The following is a 17,308-nucleotide window of genomic DNA, read 5'->3' as shown; positions in this document are numbered from 1 at the left end:
ACGTAAGTGTATTTATGTAAGTGCATTTGTACGAGTATGTTTGGGGGTCTGAAATGGACTAATCTACTTCACAATATTTCTTATGGGAACAAATTCGGTCAGTACTGGCACCTGAACATACTTCTGGAGTGAAAAAATATCGTTAACCGGGGGTCCACTGTATTTATAGATGGGATTGTAAAAGAAGTAAATACTAGGGTGTTTGGGAGAGGGGTGGGATTAAATTATGGGAATCAAATACAAAATGGGAATTGTCACAGTTACATTTTGCTGATGATACTGTGCTTATGGGAGATTCTAAAGAAAAATTGCAAAGGTTAGTGGACGAGTTTGAGTGTGTGTATAGGTAGAAAGTTGAAAGTGAACATAGAAAAAGAGTAAGGTGATGAGTGTATCAAATTATTTAGATAAAGAAAAATTGAATATCAAATTGGGGAGGAGGAGTATAGAAGAAGTGAATGTTTTCAGATATTTGGGAGTTGATGTGTCGGCGGATGGATTTATGAAGGATAAGGTTAATCATAGAATTGATGAAGGAAAAAAGGTGAGTGGTGCACTGAGGTATATGTGGAGACAAACAACGTTATCTATGGAGGCAAAAAAGGGAACGTATGAAAGTATAGTAGTACCAACACTCTCATATGGGTGTGAAGCTTGGGTTGTAAATGCTGCAGCAAGGAGGTGGTTGGAGGAAGTGGAGATGTCCTGTCTAAGGGCAATGTGTGGTGTAAATATTATGCAGAACATTCAGAGTGTGGAAATTAGGAGAAGGTAAAGAGAGGTTGTTGAGGTGGTTTGGTCAATTAGAGAGAATGGATCGAAGTAGAATGACATGGAGAGCGGATAAATCTGTAGGAGAAGGAAGGTGGGGTAGGGGTCGTCCTTGAAAAGGTTAGAAGGAAGGGGTAAAGGAGGTTTTGTGGGCGAGGGGCTTGGACTTCCAGCAAGCGTGCATGAGCGTGTTCGATAGGAGTGAATGGAGACGAATGGTATTTGGGACCTGACAAGCTGTTGGAGTGTGAGCAGGGTAACATTTAGTGAAGGGATTCAATGCCTGCACTTTAAAGGAATATTGGCCGTGTATGCTTCTAGACTGTTTATTCTGAGCACCTATAGCCGGGGACTCAAGTCCTGGTTATTCAGGGAAACTGGTTATTTTTAATGGGAAGTACAATGCCTGCACTCTAAAGGAGGGGTGCAGGATATTGGCAGTTTGGAGGGATATGTTGTGTGTCTTTATATGTACATGTATATGCTTCTAAACTGTTGTATTCTGGGCACCTCTGCAAAAACAGTGATTATGTGTGAGTGAGGTGGAAGTGGTGAATGATAATGAAAGCATTTTCTTTTTGGGGATTTTCTTTCTTTTTGGGTCACCCTGCCTCGGTGGGAGATGGCCAACTTGTTAAAAAAAAAAAATGTAATTTGTCAAGTAAAGAGCATTTTCATTTTTAAAATACAGATCCCAAGACAGTGAATACCTGGTTTCTATACCCAGTCCATTTACTTGTCATGCTAAAATACACTCTGAACAATAATGTGCCTGGTGGCTAAAGCTCCCGCTTCACACACGGAGGGCCTGGGTTCGATTCCCGGCGGGTGGAAACATTTCGACACGTTTCCTTACACCTGTTGTCCTGTTCACCTAGCAGCAAATAGGTACCTGGGTGTTAGTCGACTGGTGTGGGTCGCATCCTGGGGGACAAGATTAAGGACCCCAATGGAAATAAGTTAGACAGTCCTCGATGACGCACTGACTTTCTTGGGTTATCCTGGGTGGCTAACCCTCCGGGGTTAAAATCCGAACGAAATCTTATCTTATCTTATCTATCTTATCCCATGTGAGTTTTGATATGTATTGCAAGATAAGATTTTGTTGCAAAACACTCTAGGCACACTGAACACCGATATGGTTTCTCTCCTGTGTGATTTCTCATGTGTATCACTAATTGTGAATTTTGTGATAAGCCTTTGAAACATACAAAACAACAAGCTAGATGAGAGTGCATGTGCATTACCAAAGCAGATTTTTGTGAAAAATTTCGTAAGCACACTGATCAATGATATGGTTTATCACCTGTATGATATCTCATATGTACTACTAAATGAGACTTTGTTGCAACGGCTTTAATACACTCTGAACACTGAAATGGTTTTTCTCCTGTGTGAGATCTCATGTGAATCACTTTAACAGATTTGTTTGGTAAGCCTTTTAACCCTTAAACTGTCCAAGCAAATTTATGTTCACATGCGTAGTGCTCCAAAAGTAGATCTATGTTTTTTTACATATTTTCGAATATAACAAAAAAACGTAGATCAAAGTTTTTTAAACATGTTTTCAAATGTAAAAAAAAAAAGAAGATTACGTTTTTTTTTACATACTACTCTCAAATGTTGAAAAAATGTAGATCTACGTTTGGACAGTTCAAGGGTTAAACACACTGAACATTGATATGGTTTATAACCTGTATGATTTCTCATATGTAACATTACTTGAGATTTTGTTCTAAAGAATTTTAGACATACTGAACACTGAAAAGGTTTATCTACTGTGTGAATTATTGTGTGTTTGATAAGAACAGATTCACTTTGAAAAACTTTTAAACATATGGAACACTGATATTATGTTTTTGCATGAATCACCACATGTCTCTCTAACTGTGATTTTCGTAAAAAGTTTTTCAGACATTCAGAACACTGATACGGTTTTTCTCCTGTATGAATCCTCTCATGTCGTGTTAAGTGTAATTTTTGTTTAAAGTCTTTCAGACAATCTATACACTGATATGGTCTCTCTCCAGTGTGACTTCTCATATGTATCTCTAGATAATTTCTTCGTGCAAAGGATTTTATACATTTGGTACACTGAAATGGTTTCCTTCCAGTGTGATCTGCCATGTGTATCTTCAGAGCAGATGACTGGCGATATTTTTTTTTACACACTGAGCAGTGATAAGGTTTTTCGCCAGTGTGAATTCTAATGTGTGTTTCTAACTTATTTTTACTACTAAAGTCTTTTAAACACTGTGAACACTCATATTTTTCTGTTGTATGAACTTTCATTTTTATTATAGATGAGCGTTTTAAATTGAAGTTTATTTGAGTTCTGGTTTGAGACAGGGTTAATGAGGCAGTGGTTCCTGGATCCATCATTGGATATGATGGTCTAATATTAATATTACAAGTATTTAGCTTTCATTAATTTTAAAGAAATTATAATGCTTTCTCTTCTCAGGTATTTAACCTTAAACTTACCTAACAAGTTTTGAAGCACTATGAGCAATGATAATTTCCTGGTGGTGTTTATTCGTCAGGAAACAACGCAACGTCTCTTGACAAGGGTCTTTATCTGATGACCCATTGTGGGTTAAGCATCTGCTAGTGTATCTGGGTTAGGTTTTACACCCTATTTAGAAAACAAAGTATTATTACATGGCAATGTATCCTATGACAAAAATACAAATTCCTGTTTTATGAGAAATCCTCAGTACAGTGGACCCCCGCATAACGATCACCTCCGAATGCGACCAATTATGTAAGTGTATTTATGTAAGTGCGTTTGTACATGTATGTTTAGGGGTCTGAAATGGACTAATCTACTTCACAGTATTCCTTATGGGAACAAATTCGGTCAGTACTGGCACCTGAACATACTTCTGGAGTGAAAAAATATCGTTAACTAGGGGTCCACTGTATTTTAAAAGTAGATTTTCTTTCTTGTCTATATTTCTTAAAGATACTCTAGAAAATATTTTGTAAGAAGGCACTCTCAATACTTTTATTGTACTGGATACTACAATTCAAATGTCTTAAATGAAATACTGTAACCAATATGAATTTGCATGAAAAATGTTAATATAAAAACCTCAAAATAGTTTTTTTCCATTGAATGAATAATAAAAAAATTAACACTCTGACTTATAAAGCTTTTGCTCCTATTGAATTTTATGTGATATTTCCAATGAGTGCAGACACACAGGCTATATCAATTCAATTACACTGTATCTGACAATAAATAATTAAATGGCACATGCCCGTAAATTTGTTGCTGTTTAAACAGCATTAATAGTTTTTAAAACTCAGCAGTGTTGTATCTTTTTCAAATGTTGTTTCTATTGTAGTTGATATGTACTGATGATTTCACAAAAATTAAATACACTTAAATTTAATAAGTACCATCTCATTAAATCAGGATAGACTCACTAAATAAGAAGTTAATAATGTAAATCGAACATTTCATACAAATGGTACACAGGACAATATTTGAGTGGAAAGATATAGCATTCACAGACTTGTGAGGGTGTGCATGTAGTAGTCAGGATGTTAAGGAGAGCTTTAGATGCTGACACTACACAGAGCATTTCTGACATGGGTGCACTGAAGAAACTCACTGATAGCATTCTATACATAAATATTTCAGACATATGAACTCCAAGGCACTGTTGCCAATCCAAGTTGACTTCTTTTGCTGCAGGAATAAGCTGCAATAGGAAAGAACAAGAGATTAAAAAGACGTTCCTAAATAAGTAAAATATTTTAATTGCTTGCTGAAGTTTTACTGCAGTGATGTTAATATTTATAAGAACATTTATAAGGGCATTTGTAAGAAGTAACACATATTTTGAGAAAAAGAGAATAAGTATATAAGATACAATATAGCATGTAATTAGTTTCTTAGATTATGTATTGGAGGATAAAAGGTTGATAGGTAGACTTCATGAAGTGCATGTTTATACAGGGGCAACAGATATATTGGATCATTATTTAGTTATAGCTACAGTTAGAGTAAGAGGTGGAAGGAGCAAAAGGAAAATGGCAACAGTAAGTAAGAAAGAGGTGAAAGTTTATAAACTATGGTAGGAAGAAGTTAGGGTGAGATATAAGCAACTATTGGGAGAAAAGTGAGCTATTGAAAGTATAGGTAGTGTTGGGGGTTGAAGACAGGTGGGATAGTTTTCAAAATGCAGTGTTAGAATGAGGAGAAGTAGTCTGTGGCTATAGGAGAGTGGGTGCAGGAGGAAAGAGGAGTGATTGGTGGAATGATGAGGTAAAGGATGTGAAAAAGGTTGCTTATGAGAGGTTTATACAGAGCAGAAGTGATAACATAAGAACATAAGAATGGAGGAACACTGCAGAAGGCCTACTGGCCCATGTGAGGCAGGTCCTTATCAAAACGACTACTATCTAAAGCTTCCCTAGAAATAACTCCCGTACCCAATGACACCAATCAAACCTAGCCCCTCCCACAAACCCAGGGTGGAGTATATGGAAAGTAAAAGAGAAGCGAAGAAAGTGGTGAGGGAGTGCAAAGGAAGAGCAAATAATAGAGTAGGAGATGCGTGTCAACAAATTTTGCTAAGAAGAAAAGTTTTGGAGATAAATAGGTTAAGAAAGCCTAAGGAACGAATGGATTTGATAGTTAAAAACACAACAGGGGTGTTAGTAGATGGGGAGCTGGAGGTATTGGGATGATGGTGGGAATATTTTGAGAAATTGTTAAATGATGATGAAGAAAGGGAGTCAGTAATTTCATTCATTGGCCAGAGAGCTATAACATCTGTTAGGAGTGAAGAAGAGCCAGATGTGAGTGTGGGGGAGGTGCATGAGGCATTACGTAGAATGAAAAGGGGTCAAACAGCTAAAACTGATGGGATCATGACAGAAATGTTAAAAGCAGAGGGGATAAAGTTTTGGAGCAGCTGGTGCTTTTGTTCAATAAATGTAAGGAAGAGGGGAATGTACCTACTGACTGGCAGAGAGCATGTATAGCTCCTTTATATAAAGGGAAGGGGGACAAAAGAGACTATAGAAATTATAAGGGAATAAGTTTACCGAGTTAGTAAGCTGGTAGACAGCAACTGCCCAGGGAGGTACTACTGTCCTACCATGTGAATGTAAAACAGAAGCCTGTAATTGTTTTATGTGATGGTAGGATTGCTGGTGTCTTTTGTCTGTCTCATAAATATGCAAGATTACAGGTACGTCTTGCTACTTCTACAGTAGGGGCCCCACTTTATGGCGTTTTGCTTTACGGCGTTCCACTAATATGATCATTTCAAATTATGACCAAAGCTCTCTATATGGCTCCCCCCACCTGTTCTAATACGGTCACCATGCCCCACCCAGTTTGTTGACATTTTATATGAGATACGTAAGCACTAAGTCTCTCCATTATGTCTGGAAACTCCAAAATTTCAAGTGTTTTTAAAAGTTATTTCATACTTTATATGTACTCTGATAATTATACTTATGTGTACCTGTACCTAAATGAACTTACACACTGTGCTGGCATGTAGGTACACATTAAAATCAGTAAAAGTGTCTTATGTCTCAAGACACCATATTATTATTGATGATGATGATGATTGATGATTGATGATGATGATGATGATGATGATGACAATGATGATGATGATTGATGATGATGATTGATGATGATGATTGATGATGATGATTGATGATGATGATTGATGATGATTGATGATGATGATGACGACGATGACGATGACCAAAAAAAAAGTTCATGTGATTTATTTCCATTGCCTTCACTCAGAGCGTCATTTATTCTAAAAATGGTGGTACATGAGAATGGGAGTGTTCATCTTTATTTATTCCTCTGAATCAATGTAGAGACAACTTGTACACAATGTAACTTGTACACAAACCAGATGTGTACACTTGGTTTACAAAACTGGCATTCGCCTGGTTTGTTTACATAAATCTGCACCTGTCCTTCCTCATGTACTCATTGTGGAAAATATTTTAATTTTCCGAAACTATAGTGCCTAATAAGTGTTTAATGTGTCGATATGAGTCAAAAATGTATTTGATAATAGGATAGAACCAAGAGTTCCCTTTGCGCATGCGCGGATGTGCGGGGGCAGAGGTCGACTCGGGGCATGGGGAAGGTGGCAGTGTTTTGAATGTAGTGAGGAGGCTGGGAAAGCATGGAACCAGGAAATTGGCGTTCACGGCGGCCTAAGGATTAATATAGGCCTCATTTCATAATAGGAAGTGTCGTAACTGTTCCTGGTGGAGAGTGAGGGAACGTGATTTATGGGACAAGATAAGATAAGATAAGATAAGATTTCGTTCGGATTTTTAACCCCGGAGGGTTAGCCACCCAGGATAACCCAAGAAAGTCAGTGCGTCATCGAGGACTGTCTAACTTATTTCCATTGGGGTCCTTAATCTTGTCCCCCAGGATGCGACCCACACCAGTCGACTAACACCCAGGTACCTATTTGCTGCTAGGTGAACAGGACAATAGGTGTAAGGAAACGTGTCGGAATGTTTCCACCCGCCGGGACGTTTCCTTACACCTGTTGTCCTGTTCACCTAGCAGCAAATAGGTACCTGGGTGTTAGTCGACTGGTGTGGGTCGCATCCTGGGGGACAAGATTAAGGACCCCAATGGAAATAAGTTAGACAGTCCTCGATGACGCACTGACTTTCTTGGGTTATCCTGGGTGGCTAACCCTCCGGGGTTAAAAATCCGAACGAAATCTTATCTTATCTTATCTTATCTTGTCCCATAAATAACGTTCCCTCACTCTCCACCAGGAACAGTTACGACACTTCCTATTATGAAATGAGGCCTATATTAATCCTTAGGCCGCCGTGAATGCCAATTTCCTGGTTCCATGCTTTCCCAGCCTCCTCACTACATTCAAAACACTGCCGCCTTCCCCATGCCCCGAGTCGACCTCTGCTCCCGCACATCCGCGCATGCGCAAAGGGAACTCTTGGTTCTATCCTATTATCAAATACATTTTTGACTCATATCGACACATTAAACACTTATTAGGCACTATAGTTTCGGAAAATTAAAATATTTTCCACAATGAGTACATGAGGGAGGACAGGTGCAGATTTATGTAAACAAACCAGGCGAATGCCAGTTTTGTTAACCAAGTGTACACGTCTGGTTTGTGTGCAAGTTACATTGTGTACAAGTTGTCTCTACATTGATTCAGAGGAATAAATAAAGATGAACACTCCCATTCTCATGTACCACCATTTTTAGAATAAATGACGCTCTGAGTGAACGCAATGGAACCACCGTAATAGAGTGGTAAAATGAGTGAATAAGGGTAGGACCGGGTGACTGGCGCGTCACCATGGACTGTGTCCCAGGGAAAATTACCCTTGGTTTAATCATCACTCATCGGTCTCAGATCTTAATGGAGTGATCTCTAATGTGTATAATAATTATGAGACATTAAATCGTCTTGTGAATTGTAATGTAATTAATGATAATAACGCTAAGTTAAGAGAATGCGTGAAGTGAAATAAGTCGCCTTGCTCCAAGTGAACACGCTAGACCATGTTGTTCCTGTCACGAGGAAAGTGAAGTTCATTGAGTCACGACTTCTAAACCGGGACAAACCAACGGATACCTCGTCCTGCTGGAATAAGAACCGTGTCGGTGTAGCAGGACATTGAAATGAGATGGTGAATGGAGGAAATAAGGAGTATCAATCACCCACAGTTAAGTAACCCTTCTAGTTATAGCAGACTGATACTGGCTAGTTAGGTAAGTTGTAATTGGATAGGTTATGGGTGATCCAGCTACATCAAGTGACCCCCAGAGAATATCTGGTAAGTGGTGGGATTATATACAAATGTTTTTCTTTGATGGATATATCCATGTGTAACCTACTCCCCCCCCTTCATTCATTTACACTAATATAATCTATACAGTCCACAATTAATTAGTAGCGCCATATTTGTGGGTGCTATCCAATCTATACTGGTCTCGGATAGATATGGATAAGATTGTGAGGTCGAAGGCCCACCTCCAGCGACCAGAGGTGGTGAAGTTTTCTCACATATCTACACGGGGTGACTACGGTAAACAATATAGGGTTGTCTCCCAATGAGATTACTTGTATGTATATAATGTTGAGGTACATAAAGGTAATCACCCCTATAAAATTTTCCACATGTGCCCGCTGGTCCTTCCTGAACCGGATGCAATCAGTGAAAAAATTAATTGAATTAATTACTTAATAATTAAGTGACTGATTGAAGGAAGTGGGTATAGGGTACACAAATTTAATCGATCGTGTGGTGGATGATAATTAGCCCAATTAATTGCTAGCACATGTGTGGCTAGGATTTATACAAGAGTAAAGTGCAAGAATTACTCTTATAAGGCGCCTACTTAAGTTGCATAATCAGTGATTAATAATTCTCTAACCATGACTGGATCTGATGGAGTTAATGTGGCTGACAAGTCCGTGAATTTTAGAGTAATGAAAGCATCATTACAGGCTATTAAAGGCCATGTGACGAAGGCATTTGATTTAATGAATCAAAGAACCGTGAACCCTAATGAATTAAAGTTATATTTAGATGTTTTAGAGAATAGATTTGATTGGTACAAATTGTGGTTTAAAGACTGTGAAAGAGATCTGCTGGAGAATTGTGCAGATGGAATGGAAATGAATGTTTTAATTAATCAACATTACGAACTGGAAGAAAAACTGTCTTGTAAAAGTAAGGCTTTGAATAAATTAAAGGGTGTAAGCCAGGCAGTTGATCAACCTATTAATGCAAAGGGTGGGTTTGCCAAAACCTCCAGAGTACAGTCTGGAGGAAATCAGACTAGGTTGGCAGGAATTAATTGTTCAATTGCAGACCAGTCAGCCAAACAGTTCGAAGGATATAACACATAATGACTCTGAAGTATCTGTCAAGTCTCAAAAGGGAAAAATAATCCCAGTGGTAATAATCATAGTTAAGAGTTAAATAGGCACATATCAAGTCAGGAATCAGTAATAGTGGTTCCTCACATCAAGGTAAGAGGAATAAGTACCTCAGTAAGTGTAACCCAGTTAATAAGAGGTCAGGCAAGGAAAAGAGAGACTGCCTCTTCTGCCAGGGTACTCATTTCACTAAAAATTGTAATGCCTATAATTCATGGGATATTAAAGTGGAGAGGATGAAAGAACTTGACAGATTTATCAGATGTCTAGACAATCATAATGTAAAGGATTGTCATACCAAATTGAACATTTGCTATCAATGCAACAAGAGAAGGCACCATACAGTTATGTGCAGGGTTGTATGTAAGTCTTATAATAATGGTGACAATAATGATAATGTTAATAACCCTGACACTACAGTGACTGATGTAAAGGTTCCAGCTAATGGCAATAATGATGGCCTAGCTGAGGTAGCCTTGCTGGCGTTGGATGTAATAATTCAGGATAAAGGGCATAAATCCAAAAGCATGCAGCATCACTCTCCTCAACACTGGTACGGGCCATGTAATATATGGCAGACTACCACCTAGTAATAATGACTAGAAGTAGTGAATACAGTCACGGTGTCTTGATCATAAAAGGTCAACCCAGTACAAGTATTCTTCTATCGAGAATGATGTTGAACCAGTCTAATTTGTGGGAGCTGGACAGCATAGGGATTAATATAAATGAGGAAAGTCCAAATGATTCCTTTACTCAGGAACAATACCTGAAGGATGTTAAATGTGAATCTGGACATTACTGGGTGCGACTTCCGTGGAAGCTCGACCGTCCAGAATTACCTACTAATTATAGGATGGCGTATGGACAGTTAAAGAGCCCAGCTCTGTGAACTGAGCAAGACACCAAAATTGTTGACTGCTTATAATGATATAATTAATAAATAGTTAAATAATAAATTGTTCTTACTTCAGGCGACGATAAATGCACACCTTAAGTGCACAGGTGGTCCACTGAGCGAAGTAATTGGGTAAATAATCTTATGTGGACAATTTCCGGGTGTGACGTCAACTGAAGAGGAACTAATAAGGATATGTGAAGGGGTTAATGAAATAATGCAGTAATGTGCTGGGGCTGACTTGGGATACTGAGAGAGACTTGTTATTGTTAAAGTCTCATAATTCCAGTATGCCCAATAAATTAACCCAGGGAGCATAGGCTTATGCCCCTGAGAGAATGGAACAGTAATTAGTCCATTTTGAGGGATCAATAAATATGGATGGCCATGGAGTTAAAGTGCCTATATGCAGTAATGTGCTGGGGCTGACTTGGGATACTGAGAGAGACTTGTTATTGTTAAAGTCTCATAATTCCAGTATGCCCAACAAATTAACCCAGAGAGCATAGGCTTAGTGTCACACCTTACAATAAGAGGGAAATTGTTAATACCAGAAGCATGGAGGCTTGAGTGTGCTTTGGATGGAGCCCTACCTGAGGAGTTAACAGGTGGAAAGAATTAATGGGTGATTATGTAAATACCAATGTTGGAGTTCCCAAGCCAGGTGGCCAGTGAAGATGGGAAAATTGTACTCCACATTATGTAAGTCGTCTAGCAACGACCTCCGCCCGGCCGCAGTGTGGAAAACATTTTAATTTTCCGAAACTATAGTGCCTAATAGGTGTTTAATGTGTCGATATGAGTCAAAAATGTATTTGACAATAGGATAGAACCAAGAGTTCCCTTTGCGCATGCGCGGATGTGCGGGGGCAGAGGTCGACTCGGGGCATGGGGAAGGCGGCAGTGTTTTGAATGTAGTGAGGAGGCTGGGAAAGCATGGAACCAGGAAATTGGCGTTCACGGCGGCCTAAGGATTAATATAGGCCTCATTTCATAATAGGAAGTGTCGTAACTGTTCCTGGTGAACGTGGTTTACGGGACCACCGTAATAGAGTGGTAAAATGAGTGAATAAGGGTAGGACCGGGTGACTGGCACGTCACCATGGACTGTGTCCCGGGGAAAATTACCCTTGGTTTAATCATCACTCATCGGTCTCAGATCTTAATGGAGTGATCTCTAATGTGTATAATAATTATGAGACATTAAATCGTCTTGTGAATTGTAATGTAATTAATGATAATAACGCTAAGTTAAGAGAATGAGTGAAGCAAAATAAGTCGCCTTGCTCCGAGTGAACATGCTAGACCACGTTGTTCCTGTCACAAGGAAAGTGAAGTTCACTGAGTCACGACTTCTAAACCGGGACAAACCAACGGATACCTCGTCCTGCTGGAATAAGAACCGTGTCGGTGTAGCAGGACATCGAAATGAGATGGTGAATGGAGGAAATAAGGAGTATCAATCACCCACAGTTAAGTAACCCTTCTAGTTATAGCAGACTGATACTGGCCAGTTAGGTATGTTGTAATTGGATAGGTTATGGGTGATCCAGCTACATCAAGTGACCCCCAGAGAATATCTGGTAAGTGGTGGGATTATATACAAATGTTTTTCTTTGATGGATATATCCATGTGTAACCTACCCCCCCACCCCTTCATTCAGTTACACTAATATAATCTATACAGTCCACAATTAATTAGTAGCGCCGTACTTGTGGGTGCTCTCCAATCTATACTGGTCTCGGATAGATGTGGATAAGATTGTGAGGTCGAAGGCCCACCTCCAGCGACCAGAGGTGGTAAAGTTTTCTCACATATCTACACGGGGTGACTACGGTAAACAATATAGGGTTGTCTCCCAATGAGATTACTTGTATGTATATAATGTTGAGGTACATAAAGGTAATCACCCCTATAAAATTTTCCACACTCATTCTCTCTCTCATTTATTCGTTTTATCTTGTTTACTCACCTCTGACTCTACATTAAGACTACAAATATTTTAAGGTAAGTAATGAGTGAACTGTATATGCATTTTATCGCTCAGGGATGCTTCAGTGTCATAGAATATTATGTGTAGGAGGGTTGGCCTGGCTGGCTACCATACATACCACACTTGATTTCTTACAATAAATACTACTCATCTCACCCTAGATTAAGACTACAAATAGTTTAAGGTAAGTAATGAGTGAACTGTATATCACTTTGGGATGCTTAAATGTCATAGAATATTATGTGTGGGTGGGGTGGCCTGGTATGGTAGCCTGGCTGACTACCATTCATACTACTCATCTCACCCTAGATTAACCCTTTCAGGGTCGAGAGGCCCTCTCCTAAACTCATTCCCAGGGTGAAAAGTTTTTTGAAAAAAAAAAAAAAAAAAAAATATGAATTGACAGAAAATCTTTTCCCGATCATAATGACACCAAAAGTATGAAATTTGATAGAAAACTTACGGAATTATGCTCTCGCGAAGTTAGCGGTCACAACGATGTTGACGCATCAGCGATTTTGCCCACTTTGAGCCATGTTTTCAGCCAATTTTAGTGAATTAGTCAACAAAAATCATATCTATTTTGCTAGAACTCCATTTTTTCTACCGAATGAATACAAGAAACCACCCATTTACCGATTTCAACTATCCAATAAAGTGGTCAGAAATTGGCAATTTTGCTAATTTCACACGAATTTCAGAAGATGCCGATTTCCAAATAGGGTCCAGAATAAGCAAGACAGACATTCCTGGCACTAGAATAACATTTTCTCTGTTCATTACTCATGTCCCCAGGCCCCTCTTACATCTCTTTTGCTTTCCACTTTGAATTTTTATTCTCACAAAAAATAGAAGATTTACTGTTAGCAGACTAATGCATTAGTGTAGAAATGGTGTAGAAATGGTATAAATAATATTAGTGCACTTGTGAATGAATATTAGATTCACCAGTTGACATGTATTGGATGCTTGGCATGACTTGTTTACTTTTGAAATTTGATAAAAATCGAACATTTCTGCTACTCTGAGCTCAATTTCAAAGCACTTTTCGTTATGAAACCAATCAAAATCATCTCAATTTCTATGTCTTCCATTCTATAAAATGAGACCAGGAAAACTAGAATACAACCATAAATAGCATAAGAAAATACACTGCTAAGTCGCTGTTTTAAACCAAAAATACGGTCGGAATTTTTTTTTCTCATTATGCACTGTGTGCTGTAGGATTTTTTTTATACTGTGCACACTGACCATGCAGACCCATTCTCTCATATGTAGGCCTACCAGCTTTCTCTCGCTAGATCTGAAGGCGCTAGAATTTATGCGTACTAGTATGGCACCAACCCTGAAAGGGTTAAGGACATTTGTGCAAAGTGGAATGGGGTGCAAACATTTGTGGAGGAACATCACCCTAACCCTGTCCCCTCCCCCCATCTTTCATACGCCAACAAGAGTCTTCAATAATGGTAAGTGTGATATTATTGTTTTATACTCAATTTCTCATTCTTTTCTGTATGTAAATCTATATTTATTCTATAAAAAATTATTTTTGATAATACTTTTGGGTGTCTGGAATGGATTAATTGGATTTACATTATTTCTTAAGGGAAAAATTAATTCGGAAATCGTCAGATTCGGGTTTAGTCACTCTCTATGGAAAGGATTAATTACGATAACCGGGGGTTCACTATATTTATGCATTTATTTTAATTAGTGTGAATACAAATAACATACAGTAGTATGTAATAAAGAAAAACTTTGCAGTGATGTCCGCAATTTAAAAAATAATAGCACAACAGCTTCATACCTTATCTGAAAACCAGTAATTTATATCACTACTAGAAAGTCAGTTGATTTATTCAATAAATTATGTAATGTTTGATTTGTAAATTTGGTGATTTGCTGCAAACTGGAAAGATTATGCAAGAAATTTACTTACCCCAGTCTGGCTTCAAAAGTGTATTTATGTATTTGGGTAAATATGTACGCAAATTGTAAATATGTATGGATTTATGGATTTATTTTATTTGGTGTGAATACAATAACATCTTATACAACAGTATGTAAGAAAGAAAAGCTTTGCAGTGATGTCCACAATTTAAAAAATAACAGCACCACAACTTAATGCCTTCTCTGAAAACCAGTAATTTATATCACTACAGGTCAGCCATCACAAATCTGGCAATCAGACATCTGGTTCCATCAGTTATTCGGTATTAATTTCGGCTAGAATAATTTCAAATTTTCAGGGTTGCCACACCAACCTGCTGCTACTGTTTGGTGATGCTATTTGCTACATAAGTCATTCCAATTTCTTTTTCTCCATTTATTGTAATAACCTGCTTACTTTTAGCCCTAGTCATGGTTCCAACGAATATAAGAAATGCTTCATGTTGTGTAAAACACATACACAGTACATTGTCCACAAAAGAAAAAATGACTTTGAAGCCACTGTTGGTTGCCATGAGCTCAGTCTCATGAAGCAGGGGAATATGCTATTGTGGCTAGCTGGTCCAGTGGCTAACGCGATGGTCTGGAGTTTTGAGACACTCTGACCGCGGGTTTAAATCCCACCCGTGGTATGGTTTGACTTGTCTAGGAATTTAAACTGATAGATTATAGAGGTATGGGTGTTTGCGCAAAACAATGAGGCTGCAGTATTAGGGTTGAAAATATCAGTTATTACCAGGATACCCCTGGGATATGTTTAAAAGACAATATTCAAAATAAAGTTGCTAGTAAAGGCAAAGCAACTGCACAACAAACAGAGTGATAGCAGAGGGCAACGAGTGACTAGCTCCCTTAAGGTGTACTGTACTATACAAATAGTAGGAGTCTAAGAAATAAGATAGATGAGCTAAGATTACATGCAAGTGCAGGTAATATAGATATTATCAGTATAACAGAGACCTGGTTCAACTTGAAAGATAAAGAAATGCCTTCTGAATGCAACATACAGGCTTATAAACTATTCCACACTGACAGGGTCAACAGGAAGGGTGGTGGAGTGGCGATGTATGTCAGAGAAAATTTAAACTGTTATGTTAGACAAGATGTAAGAGTAGAAACATCGGACACAGTATCTGTTTGGCTACGTTTCTCGAAGGTCATGAAAAATTTATTTTGGGTGTGATTTATAGGCTCCCAAACCTTGATAGAGAGTCCAGTAGGCTGCTATGGGACGAAATTCATGAGGTGTCTAGATATGAAAATGTTGTGTTAATAGGAGATTTTAACTTTACTTAAATTGATTGGAACAATGTGACAGTCAACAAATCAATATATTCAGTTCGAAGACTAACACAAAAGGGTTCTTTCAGGTATACAGAAGTAAGATTAGGGACATGATAGGCCCACTTAAGAGTAACTCATGTCAGATCACTGATAGTGATAAGGATGTCTGTGAAATTTTCAATACCTACGTCCTCTCAGTTTTTACTCAAGAAGATACTAGCATAATTCCAGAAATAATAAATTATGTAGAACAGGACGATAATAAAATATGTACGATTGCGGAAAGTAGTGACACAGTCCTCAGACAAATAGAGAAATTAAAACCTAACAAATCCCCAGGCCCTAATGAGCTGTTTGCAAGGGTTTTAACCCTTTCAGGGTTGGTGCTGTACTAGTATGGCTTGCATGCCAGGGCTGGTGCCGTACTAGTACGCATAAATTCTAGCACCTTCAAATCTAGAGAGAGAAAGCAGGTAGGCCTACATATGAAAGTATGGGTCTATGTGGTCAGTGTGCGCAGTATAAAAAAAACCCTGCAGCGTGTCAGCGTGCCTCGTTGTGATCCGGGTTTTCTCGTGTTTTCACGGTCGCTCTTACGTGCTAGAACTTTAATTTGTGCCATCAATCCTATACGATACATCTCTCTAGCGCCTGGAACCAATCTTGGGTGGAAAACATTATATACTGAGTCAAAAAAGGAGAATTAGTGTGCACTTCCTAGCAGAGTTTACTGCCAGAGGGGAATCATAGGCCTGTGTGCCGTGTGCAAAATAATAATAATAGAACTTTTCTTTGTCAGAGGAAAGACAGTCTCCCTGATAACATTGTGTATACACAGTGTATAGTGTATACTACAGTGGCTCCCTAGTATATAGATGATAAAGGCTAAAGTGTCATTTGAAAACAGGTGAATTTGAAAATGAAGTGATAAGCCTATAGAGGCAGGTGCCAGAAGTCGCCAGAAACTTACCACAGAGGTCAGCTGTTTTAATAATCTTCCTGGCCTGCTAGTGTACTCGCATAAAATCTAGTGATACCAGTGAATAGCAGAAAACAGTGTTGTAGTAGCAACTAACCAGTATTATAATGGTACTTAGCCCTTTCAGGGTCCAAGGCCCAAATCTGGAGTCACGCACCAGTGTCCAAGAATTTTCAAAAAAAAAATTTGTTATTTTTTCTTATGAAATCGTAGAGAATCTTTTTGTGAAGGTAATAAAACAAAAAGTACGAAATTTGGTGGAAAATTTACGAAATTATGCTCTCGCGAATTTTGATGTGTCAGCGATATTTACGAATCGGCGATTTTGCCGACTTTGACTCCCATTTTAGGCCAATTACATTATTCCAATCAACCAAATTCTTAGCTATTTCACTAGTATTACTTCTATTCTATCGATTGAGCACAAGAAATCGCCAAGTCAACTGTTTCAACTACAAAATAAAGTGATCGGAAATTGTTAATTTGGCCAATT

At 38.4% G+C, this 17,308-nt stretch overlaps 1 long non-coding RNA gene across 2 annotated transcripts in view; it reads right to left on the bottom strand.

The window, feature by feature from the left end:
* The window catches only part of LOC138851409 (uncharacterized), a 138,397-nt gene that overhangs the window by 24,725 nt on the left and 96,364 nt on the right, over positions 1-17,308 (bottom strand). The window contains exon 4 of one of the 2 annotated variants that reach the window (XR_011391204.1): positions 3,256-4,481. This is a non-coding gene — a long non-coding RNA (uncharacterized lncRNA). Of the gene's footprint in view, positions 1-1,166; positions 4,482-17,308 lie in introns of those variants that run through there. The other variant, XR_011391203.1, reaches the window with a different exon arrangement.

The sequence above is a fragment of the Cherax quadricarinatus genome, unplaced genomic scaffold (assembly GCF_038502225.1).
Source record: "Cherax quadricarinatus isolate ZL_2023a unplaced genomic scaffold, ASM3850222v1 Contig538, whole genome shotgun sequence".
In the NCBI taxonomy this organism is placed as follows: Eukaryota; Metazoa; Arthropoda; class Malacostraca; order Decapoda; family Parastacidae; genus Cherax; species Cherax quadricarinatus.
The sequence above is the reverse complement of the archived record's forward strand: the minus strand, read 5'-3'. Positions and strand labels throughout refer to the sequence as shown.